Here is a 12095-nt window from a genome sequence, read left to right on the forward strand (position 1 = left end):
TGTGCATGCAAAATCTACACAATCTTATTAACCATGTCACCCCAATAAATATGACTTTCAAAAAGTTATTGAGACACACAAGCTAGCAATTATGGCTGAAAAAATGCCCAGTGCTAGGTAGGTTGTATCTATTTTTTTTAAAAAGACAATTACAGGCCCTCTGCCTACACAATGACCTTTTTTGTGGTCAAAGCTGCAGTATTAATGAAATGCTAAAAAACTAATATTTTGCTAATCCTTAAAATGAATGTATTAAAGCAGCCATGATATCCATAAATATAAACATGCTTCAGTATTAAGATAAATCTGACTAATACTTATCTATCCTTCAGCTGAGTAGAAGCATAAAATGTAAACTATCAAAAATGGCTGCATGAGAATATGGTGATAGGTTCAGAGCTTGTCCAGAGGGAAGGGCAGAACTAAAGAATTCCTGGAGTCTTCAAACTTCAAGAAATGCTACAAAATCTACCACTAACTCTCTAGGCTTTTATAATGAAACAGCTAAATTCACAGTGTTTTTGTGACTTTAAGGTATAACCCTATGTACCTGGACTTGTGGATTCTCCTGAAGCCTCCCCCAAAAGCTTCTTCCTTTATAAAAGGAGGAGTTTTACTAGAGATAATCTCTGGTTACTTCCAGGTAAAAAAGCTCTGAAGTCATTATATACTATGATTGAAAATACTGGTGGTAGTACTAGCAGTACTAGCAATTCACTTAGTGTATTTTTTGAGGAGCTACTTTGTTCAAGACTCAGTTACCATCAGTGAATAAAACAGATTTTTTTAAAAAAGCCCGTCATTCTGTTATTTATTTTGTTGGTGGGAAAAACAGATGTTAATACACAAAATAAATTAATCATATAGTATCTTAGAATGTAAAGTGAAAAAATAGGCAGCTTGGGAGCTAGCAGGAGAAGGATGCAACGTTAAATAGGATGGCCATTGAGAAGGTGTTAAGATGATGTAGTTGCATCACTGTTGAACAGAGAGGAAGAGCTACAGACCTCCCTGCTTCCCTCCTCTCCTTCTCTCACTGCCCCAGTAAAGAGCTCTTCACGCTTATTTGTCATGATTGGGATAAGGATAGGTGGATCTGGATTCCATGATTCTCCTTTCAGCTCCTATTGCCCAGTTTTAGTTTATATTCTTGCACCTTCACATCCCACGCTCCTGGGAGGCAGCATGGTGCAGGGGGTAAGAGCATGGGCTCTAAAGATTGATTTCTGGGACCAGCTCCACCCACCCATGAGTTCTACAACTTTGCCCAAGTCACTTAGCCTCCCGTACTTATCTCATGTGTAAAACGAGACAAACAATGGCATCACCTGTTAACAAAAAAAAGACAGGCCCCACATGGAGCCACTTGTGCTAAGCTCCACGTCAGCAAAGATTTAATACTTAATTGCAGTTTCCACCTCTCCCCGAAATGTAACCTAGAATCTGGAATTACACGGTCAGCACTAGTTTAGTAATCTGACAGATCCCTTCCATTCCCCATAGGTGGCCTTGCCTGAAACAATCCACTCCTTGCTAATAACTTCCTTTTCTTGCCCCTTTCTGCCCATGAAAGGCTTTCATTTTGTGCAGCTCTCTCTGAGCTCCTTTCTTTTTTGCTAGACAGGATGCTGCTCAATTCATGACTGGTTGAATAAAGCCAACAAGATCTTTCAGTATCACTCAGTTGAATTTTTAACACAATCGATAGAATTATTCTAAGGATTTAATAGGTGAATGCATATAAAACTGGCGGAGCAATGTCTGGGAGCTGCTTCGGCACCTTGTGGCGCAGCCACCACGCTGGCTCCACACGCAGCATCACTGCAGCTGTCTTATTGAGTGGTTGGCTTGAGCAATGACTTCAGGAGATTATAGCAATCATCAGAGTATAGAATTAAAATAATAAAGAAAAACAATCAATGTGGGAGGAGAGAGAGGGGAAAGATTATTTGGCCTATACAGATCATTTATGAAAACAAAGGAAAAGCACAGAGCTAAGCAGCAAAATCAGAGGTGGCAATTAGCTCAATTGTAGAGTGACTTGGTCCCATTTTGGGAACAATAGCAAGAATGATCACTGCTAATTGAGGTAAATTAAGTATTCTGACTACTCAGCTTTTATAAAAATTTATAAGCTAGTACAAAGATCCAATTTACATGAACTCTTCTCCATTCTTCTTATCGATTTATCTTTTAATTTTTAATGCTTTTTTCATACCTAGAGTACTTTTCTGTAGACTAACAAGGTAACTATCTCCACGAAAGCACAACCTTCAGAACACATTATGTAAAATTAAATGAGTGTATGTGTACATGCACACAGGCCGATGTTTAAACAACTAGAGCCCAGCCTTGATTATGTTAAATCTGAAAGGAAAATAGGAGGAGAAAAGGAAGGAGAAAAACTTGCAGCAGTGTCCTTGAAACTCAGTAACACAGAAGCCAAGAAGAAAACTCTCTTATAATCCACAAGGGAAATTCACAATTTACAAAAAGTTCACTATAATATCTTTAGTACTTGAACAACAACAACAAGAAAACCCTAGTGAAATCAGAGTGGTGATTATACAGCTGAATAGAGTACTTGGTGGCATTTACATACACACTCACAAAGGTGAACAAAGCATATCAAGTAATTCTTTTTTTTTTAAGATTTTATTTACTTATTTTTAGAGAAAGGGGAAAGGAGGAAGAAAGAGAGGAACAGAAACATCAGTGTGTGGTTGCCCCCTGCACACCCCCAACTGGGGACCTGGCCCGAAGCCCGGGTATGTGCACTGGCTGAGAATTGAACCCATGACCCTTTGGTTCACAGGCCTGCACTCAGTCCACTGAGCCACACAAGCCAGGGCTCAAGTGATTCCTAAATACCCCTTTACATATTTAATTTGCAAGATTCATCAACATCCCTTTATCGCTGCCACCCCATGACACTATTTTGTCAGTCTGGAATTGCTGTGACAAAAATTCATGTTTTATTTGTAGCTCAATATAGTTTTTTTTCAGGTGTACATGTAGGTGTGATGCTGCTAATTATTACTGTTTTGAATATATCCTAAAATGTTTATTATGTGGGCAGTTATGCATGAGACACAGACTATGAAGGTCATATTCTTAAAACTTGTTTTCATGCAAATGAAGCTGGGATAATTACAGCTCAAAGGGGATTAGAGCAGCATATTTCATGACACTTACCCTTAACTATCTTCCTATTAGCAAAGTTTCTGCTGCAGACAATGACTATATTTTACAATCTATGGATCTAAATGGGCTGTTTATTCTGAGGTGACAACTATAGCAAGGACTAGAAGAGCATAACGGGTGCTCTAGTGTGGGTAGTGGTGTAGTTAGCAGTAAGGCTCACCCAAAAGGCAGGATGTAATGCTGCTGATGGGATTCTGTTACTATATTTTCACAATTCACATCTATTAAGCTGTAAAATCGGGACCACTACATTTTTTACTTGTAAATTATACATCAACAATAACAACAAAATGATTATAAGGTATTCCTTGATTCTTGCTTAGGGTAGGAGATACACAAAAACAACAAATACATTTCTTCGGATCAAAAGACTATTTTTTTCCGTGGTTGGGTAGCTCAGTTGGCTAGAGGGTCATCCCAATAGCCAAGGTTGTGGGTTTGATCCTTGGTCAGGGCACATACAAGAGTCAACCAATGAATGCATAAGTAAGTGGAACAGTAAATCGATCTCTCTCTTTCTGGTCTCCCCCAAAATCAATAAATTAAAAAAAAAAGAAGACTATTTTCTGCAACCCATTTTAATCCTATAAATTATGACTACTTGGTTTGACTGTGGGTGCATGTATCTTTCCCTTTCAGAATTTCAAGATCACAAGGCTAAAAATAAAAAATTTCTAGGCAAGGGATATAACATGATAACACTATAGAGGAATCACCAACTTTCACTCTATTCAATGATCTCCATGGCTACTACACTGAGACCAACGAAGTCCACATTTCCATAGCACTTTGTATTCAATGGCCCAAACCCTCCATCCATTGAATAAATGTCTTCATTCAACAAAGAGAAAAGCCACAGGCTCACTCTATCCACAAACTTTGGATAGAGTAACTTTATCTGATCCATACTACCATTATAGGGTGGAGCAAACGTAGGTTTACAGTTTTTGTATGGAAAATAATAGTAAATAACACAAGAATACACCCTGTTTTGTGTACTCACAACTGTACACCTACTTTTGCCTCACCCTGTATAAAAGATACTGGCCCAACAAATGATCGTGCCAATGGTCCAATTGGGCTTGTATTAATATTTAGAAAAGGCAATGATTATATATTTATTTGAGGGATAGACATATTTTATTATTCTACAGCTCTAAGCATTAAATGATATATTCTTCCTACCCAAGCATATTCTAGGTAGTGGAATAAGAAAGCACACCACTTGTCCACCTCAAATCTTCTTCTGGAGGCTTTTGGAGAAATAATACTATCCCAAACTTATGAATTACTAAGGATGTAGTCTATAATAGACAAATGTCTGCTATGTGCTTAAAACTATGCCAAATACTGAAGACATAGAAAAGTATGTTCATTGCACTGTTAGGAAGGTTATATGTTTCTTTCATTAAAAAATGTTTTGCTTCTACAGAACTGGAACCTATAACAGTATTAAACTTGACTATATTCTAATTATTAAGATTTAGAATTACTAAGAATCAGAGACGCATACAAAAGTATTTCTCTAATTCAACTACAGTTTACTTTTTTCTAAATGCTGATGTTAGCCCAAGTCTACTGATGTACTGCCCTTGATATTGTTACTCTTTTAGAGCAAAGAGATAAAGTGGGACCAAAGCACCAAGGCTCAAATTATTCTCTACTAGCACAGGGGTAGAATTATAAAGAAACATGTCTTACTGACACATTGTCCTAAGAACTTTGCATGGATCCACCTATTCAATCCTCACAATGATTCTACAGGCTGATGCCATTATTTGTCTCCTTTTATACCTGAGACAAGTGAGGCAACACAGAAGCTAAGTAACTTGGAGAACTTTGCAGAGCACTTGGGGGGTGAAGCTGGGAATCCAGTCCCAGCAACTGATCTCCAGAGCATATGCTCTTACCCATATTGCCTCTCAGGGGAGTGAGATTGAAAAAATGCAGTGATAAAAATTAAAACCAGCAATAAATGCTGAAAGAAGAGGACATGGAATCCAGAACCACCTATCCTTATCCCTGACATTGCAAATGAGTGAGAAGAGCCTTTTTTTTTTTTTTTTTTTTTTTTTGCTGGAGAAGTAAAAGGAGAAGCTAGAGGGAGAGAGGGAGGTGGGGAGGAGGGAAGAGAGAAAGGAGGGAAGGGAAGGAAAGAGACAGAGGGCAGACTGCAGTCTTTCCTTCTATTCAAAGTGATACAACTTTCCTTCCTATAAATTAGTGGTCTATGTTGGCACACAGGAAAAAAGCACAGAACTTAGCAAATGTGTATGCATCATCCTTTATCCTGCAGACAGCCCCACAGCAAGTCAGCAAAAACAGCACTCTGCCAAAAAGGAACCTTCATAGCTTCCAAAAAAAAATCTATTTAGAAACTAAACAGCATTTAAATTTACTTGAAATGATACCCCTTACTGTAACTACTCCAGAACATGAGATTCTGCCCTTCTAGGGGGAACTGAGGAATTTCCTCAATGCTGACTGGTTTGATTTGGACTTTGTGCCCTTTCTCAGGGCATGGGAAGAAGTCGCTGTGACCTACCAGCCTAGAAAGCCTGCCAAGAGGCTGAGAGTCATGGGAATCTGCCCAGCCAGCTTTGTGGAGGTCAGTGAATGTGGTCTAGACATGAAGAGTTAGTCTTTAAAAGAGGAAGGCAGATACGATATAGTTTCAAAGGGCTGAGGAATCAACTGTGGGTAAATATCTTAACCATCAATATATTATCTGGACCTGTGTTTACCCAGAAACCTATGCCACAACACTGATGAAAAATTTGAATCTTCTAGTAGCCCTTTACAATCTATGTCCTTAATCATCTTTCCTGAAGGAAAATTACCTTATCTATGTGAGTGAAGTATCACTTGTATCTATTAAAAATAAAAACATCATCCACTGGGCTAAGAGGTGATGCAGGCAAGTGCTCTGCACACTCATACATCACTGGAAACAATCGGGAGGCCCCAGTAGAAGACAGGGGTTGGAGAGAATAAACAGAAGTCAACTCAGCCACAAATTACAGCCACCAACAGATGGATTTCCCTTAGGTTCCCACATATTCTAAAACCAATACTTTTTTAGATTATAGGGATACATTTCCTAAGTACCCTACTTTTTAAAAGTTGTCATTTATATGGGTTAAGATATCAGAAGTCCAGGGAGAACCAAGAGAGACATAGAGAGAGAGAAACAGCTGTTTTCCTGCCAAAAAAAAAAAGTACAATAAGCTATCAAAAGGATAAATGATTTTTTAAAAAATAAACTGTCCAACCTTAGTAACCTATTTCTATGATCATAGGTAAGAACTCAGGATGGGGCTCTAGGTTACCATTCATAGATAGAAGTTACAACAGGATAAAGCAGGGCATTTTGATGGCAAACTGGAAAAACCACTGTTTTTTCATTTCCAAGTAATTTGTGAAACAGAAATCTCTAACCTTTAGTCCATCCCTGGGATTTGCCTTATCCCTGGCCGTCACCCCATCCATCACCCTCAACTGTCCATCACCTCTAGCTTATCTGTGGCCTGTGCCTCAGGGCTGGGAGTCAGGATCAGAGCAAGGAGCCATGGAGAAGAGGTGAGAATATCTGTTTTAGACATTATTTTTAAATTAAAATGCTGGGAGTTCAATAGTGCTGTGTCAGAATACCACTATACAAAAATTGCTAAGCTGACATATCTGGGTCCAAGTATCTTGTATTGAGAGAGGAAAGTATCAAATACACAAAAGTACAGATATCAATGAACATAAAACAGGTGGCCAGAGCTGTTGTGGAGAAGGCCTGAGGCTTGTTCTCTGCTGCCCATCCACCCAGTTCACATCCCCCATGTGTCAACTCTAGTTAAACAGTGTGGGCTGGAGGGGTTGCAGAGGAAGGAAACCAGAAGCTATGAATTAGAGCTAACTTCTGAGTCTGCCTTGAGTGTAGTGTGTACCCTAGGGTAAATCATTTCATGTCTTGACATATTTATTTACCTCTATAATGTATTAACAATAACCACTGCCTTGCGATAGGAAGCACTTAATAAATAATCATGAATGAATGAATGAATCCATGTATATCCCCTAGATATTTTAAGACTTTCCAAATTAAGGAACAAGCTGGTTGGTCTTTGGCTAAAAATAAGAATAGGAGTTCTTACAACTGTATAAAGTGGTGTTCCAGAAGAAGGCCCTCAGATCTTTGCTGTCTTTGGCTAAACACTTCAGTGCCCCTTCCCTCCACCCCACAGTTAGCCATTAACATCTTGTTTTAGTGTGGAAATTACCTTCATAAATAAAACCTAAATACCAATATTCTTCTTTCAACAACTATTAAACAGAAAAATAGCTGCTTTTTAGAACAAAATGGTTCCAGAATGATATCACATTAGTGAACAATCACATCACGTAGGTAGCAAATCCGTGCATTACATAAATCTTTATTGAGTTCCTATTACCTGTGGGATATTGTTTTATTATTCCTAACAGAATCAGCCATTGTTCCTTCCTTCTGCTGACTTTTTAGGGGAAAGCTGGACCCACAAATTAACATCTAGAATGCAATGGCAGGAGACAGCAACACGCTAAAAGCAATTGTTCTGATGTCCAAATGCCTGGAGTCACATCCTGACCCAACACCTAGTGTTTCCTTAAGCAAGTTCTTTAACATAGCTAGGCCTCAAATTCTTTATCTGTGAATGGTAGTGATAATATTACCTACTGCGTACATCAGAGGGCTGTTACAAAAATTAAAGGAGATGATCTGTATAAAGCATTTCTCATAGGGCTGCGAACATGGTCAGTATTTGACAAGCTGTGTGGTTGCTGTTGTTGTTAGACTGAGTACAAACTGTAACAAAACCAAGAAGGAAAACCACTCATCCTACCTGGAGAAACCAAGAAAGTCTTTGAAAAGCAACTGACAATGTGAATGGTCTCCCCATGGAAGAGTAAGTTTTCCAAGTCAACAGGAGGGGAAAGAGAGCATTCTAAGAAGAAAACACAGTTTGTACACAGGCACAAAGTTACCAAAGACTTTTGCGTTCAGAAGCAGACTGCCCAAGGCCTTCAGACTCCACCACCTACTGGAATACCAGGTGAGGCTGGAGATGATGGGAATGACTTCTCACGTTATGCAGAGGAGCATTAGGTCTATTTTGAATAAAATTGTGAAGGAAAGGGAACCTTCACACACTGTTAGTGGGAGTACAGATTGGTGCAGCCACTATGGAAAAAAGTATGGGGTGCCTCAAAAATTTAAAAATTGAACTATCATATGATCCAGCAACTCTACTTCTGGGTATATAAGTTAAATCATATAGTATTTGTCTTTCTCTGTAAGACTGATTTCACCTAACATAATACCCTGTAGGTTTATAGATGCTGTTGCCAGTGGTAAGATTTCATTTTTTATGGCCCACTAACATTCTATTGTATATATAGACAACATTTTTATCCACTCATCTATTGATGGGCACTTGGGTTGCTTTTAGATCTTGCCTATTGTAAATAATGCTGCAATTAACATAGGGGTACATATTAACATAAATATCCATTCAAATTGGTGTTCTGGGTTTCTTTGGATATATACCAGAGACTGCTGATCATGCGAATGGCACTATATATACTAGATATTATAGGGGAATATGTGTAGATTAAATAAATACTGCTGAAATAGTATAGTTGTGAAAACTCACAGCAGATTAAATAACCATCCCATCTCCCCACAAAAAAAAATTAATAAATAAGTTGACCAGAAGTATCTAAAGGCATGACCCTAGTCTGGCTCCCTGCTTCCATAACTATTACACACATGAATTCTATTCTTTCTTCCTTTCCTCCTGTTATACAGCAAGATATATCCCTCTACCTCTCTGAGGTTTATTCTGTGCTTTGGCATCCAAAGTCTTCAATCTTCTCAAGGATCTCACTCAAGGGATTGTTCCCTCACTTTTCTTGGGTCCTTACCCCTTACTTTTCTATTGTCTTCTAACATCATCTAAACATACTCACTCAAATCTACCTCATCCTAAGGGCACTCCCTCAATCCTTTTACCCCCTTCCAAATACGCATCTCTCTTCTTCCTTTAAAACAAAATCCTTTAAAGGCTACATTCTGCCATTTATATTTCCTCCCTCACTCAACCCTAAAACCACTGCAGTCTGACTTCTGCACCCATCAATCTGATCTCACTGAAACTGACAATGACCTACAATACTGATAAATAGAATGGATGTTCTTCAATCTTTGCTTTATTTAACCTCTCAGCAGTAATTTTGATACTATTAACTACTTTTCCATTGACTTAACTTCTGTGAAATCACATTCTTCTGCTTTCTTCCAACCTCTATGGTTCTATTGTCTCACTTTCCTTCACAGGTCCATAGTCTTCTCCCAGCCCTTGTTCATCAGTGCTCCCCTGGGTTCTTGTAAATCCTCCTCCTTTCACTCTACACTCTCCCTCAGTGATCTCACCCATTCTCACTCTTTCAACCAGTTTTTATTTACATATTCCTCCCATGTGCATATCTCCAGCCAAGAATGTTTTTCTGAATTATAAGTCTACATGCCTAGACACCTGCTGGGCATCCTTACTAGATCTGACAGACACCACAAATCTGACATGTACCAAGCTGAACTCAACTTCCTAACTCTGTTCCTATCTCAAAAAATAGCTCTGCTAGTCTGCCAGTTTCCCATGTCAGAAATCAGGGAATCATCCTTAGCTACTTCCTCTCCCAAATATCCAAACCATTATCATATACTGTTGATTTTATCACCCAAATACCTCTTGATCTCCACTGCCATTATGATCCTAGCCACTACCATCTCTTGCCTAGATTATAGACTTACATCAAGACTTCATATCTAAAATCTTGCTTCTTGTGTCTTTCAATAGTTAAGTGATTTGAAAATAAAAATCATGGCATGTTGCACACACCTACTCTCCTAAGTTCAAAGTCCTTTAAAATTTTCTTGTTACCCTTACAATAAATCTAAACTCTTCATATGGTTTTACAAGGCCCTACACAATCTGGCTTCCTTTTGTCTCACTGTTCATCATTTTCTGTTTCAACTTTCAATTTCCAGACATTGTGAACATTTTATAGTTCACTACTCACGTCCAGACTTTCACACTTGCTGTTTTTCTGCCTTTACCTTGTCTTCACATAGCCAAATCCCATTCATTCTTTGAGTATTTGTGTTGAAGTTCATTCTTCAAAGTTTTCCCTGAACTCTAGATTATATGAGGTTTTCCTAGATGATCTCATAACCTTCCATCTTTAAAAAATCTTATCATTTATCACAATATATCGTTCATCTGAATTTTACTTGTTTAATGATTAAAAGTTCTATGAGGGTAAATATCATATGACTTTTTCGCCATGATATTCTAGTTCATGTCACATAGCAGGTGCTCAGTAAACACTTGAGAATTGACTGCATAAATAAATGGATGAATGAAAATGAAATCATAGAGACTGACACTGCTACTCTAATTTGTACATGACATACAGCTGGGAAATGTCATAAATAAGTTGGATAACAGAACTGGGTTTACAAATTAGCTTAATTGATCAAAGCTTTTTAAGTGAATAAAAATAATCATAATGGTTTACATTCATACTCAAAGAGTCATCTACATAAATGTAAGATGTGTCATGTTTTAACTGTAGCTGATGGGAAAATGTCTTAAGGGCACATAAAAGGACTTTAAACTTCATGTGGCCAACAGAATGATATGGCTTATAAACAGAAACTGATGCCAATTTACACTGTATTAATAGACTACTAGGGTTACACTCAAGGAAGTCTACAACTTATCCTCTCACCATAGTCCATGTCTTACATTATGCCTGGCACACATCAAGTAAACAAAGTTCATTGAATGGAGAGTAAAAATCCCATTGTGCTTTTGGCAAGTGGACAACATTTTGAGAATGATACACAATTCTTGACATTGGTAATAAAGACTACGTGCAGAAAAAAAGACAACCTGGTTTAAAAGCAATCATAATAATAGCTAATATAGCAACTACTATGTATTGGGCACTGTTGTAAGCACTTTATGTATGTTAACTCACCTACCATATGAGGTAGGTACAATTCTTCTCCTCATTTTACAGATGATAAAAGTGAGTCACCAAAAGGTGTGTGACCCAAGGTCATATAAATAGTAAGTGGCAAAACCATGTTTCAAAAGCAGACAGCCAGCTCCCAGCAGCCCATGCTTTTGAAAATCAACCATATTAATATCCTATTAGAAATAAAGAAGGAAAACCATCAGCCTAGTGGTAGGAGGGAGAAGAGTCTGAAAAAACATTTAACTGACTTCATACTTAAATAGGCAGAAATTAAAAGGTGACAGATACTGACTCAGTAAAATGAAGAACTCCCTAATACTCTGTCTCACTAGTTAGGCTCATTAAGTTCCTTGTCAACAGATTATTCAGGTAAAGTCTAGAATCCATCTAACCATAGATAATAGCAGTACCACTCATGGAAAAACATGAGACTAGAGAACCCCGAAAGATCCCCTTTCTCTAAGACTTTTAATTTTAAGAGCATTACATGGACCTCAGTTTGGGGGAGCTGAGAACAAGGCAAACACAAGAGAACTCAATTAAAATGGAGATTTAATATGCAACAGAAAACTATCAAGGTAATGAAATGGATGGCATTGGTGGGTGCACCACACCACTTTAACGATGAGTATTTCTGCTACCTGTTTCCACATCAAGAAAACTCAGAAACAGAAATGGCTTAGCAAACAATGTCATGGTATAAAATCCAAAGAAAGGTCAAGTGGCTAACATGTGAGGCAATGGTCAACTCATTATGCACCTGGTTTTCCATATCAATAGGTAGTATCAAAGACTTTATTTGAGTTGTTTAGACTGTGAAA

General features: G+C 38.0%; 1 protein-coding gene across 1 annotated transcript in view; it reads right to left on the reverse strand.

The window, feature by feature from the left end:
- RASGEF1B (RasGEF domain family member 1B) overlaps window positions 1–12095 on the reverse strand; it is a 521074-nt gene that overhangs the window by 323132 nt on the left and 185847 nt on the right. The gene's annotated exons all lie outside the window — the stretch shown is intronic.

This window comes from Phyllostomus discolor, chromosome 1 (assembly GCF_004126475.2).
Source record: "Phyllostomus discolor isolate MPI-MPIP mPhyDis1 chromosome 1, mPhyDis1.pri.v3, whole genome shotgun sequence".
Lineage (NCBI taxonomy): Eukaryota > Metazoa > Chordata > Mammalia > Chiroptera > Phyllostomidae > Phyllostomus > Phyllostomus discolor.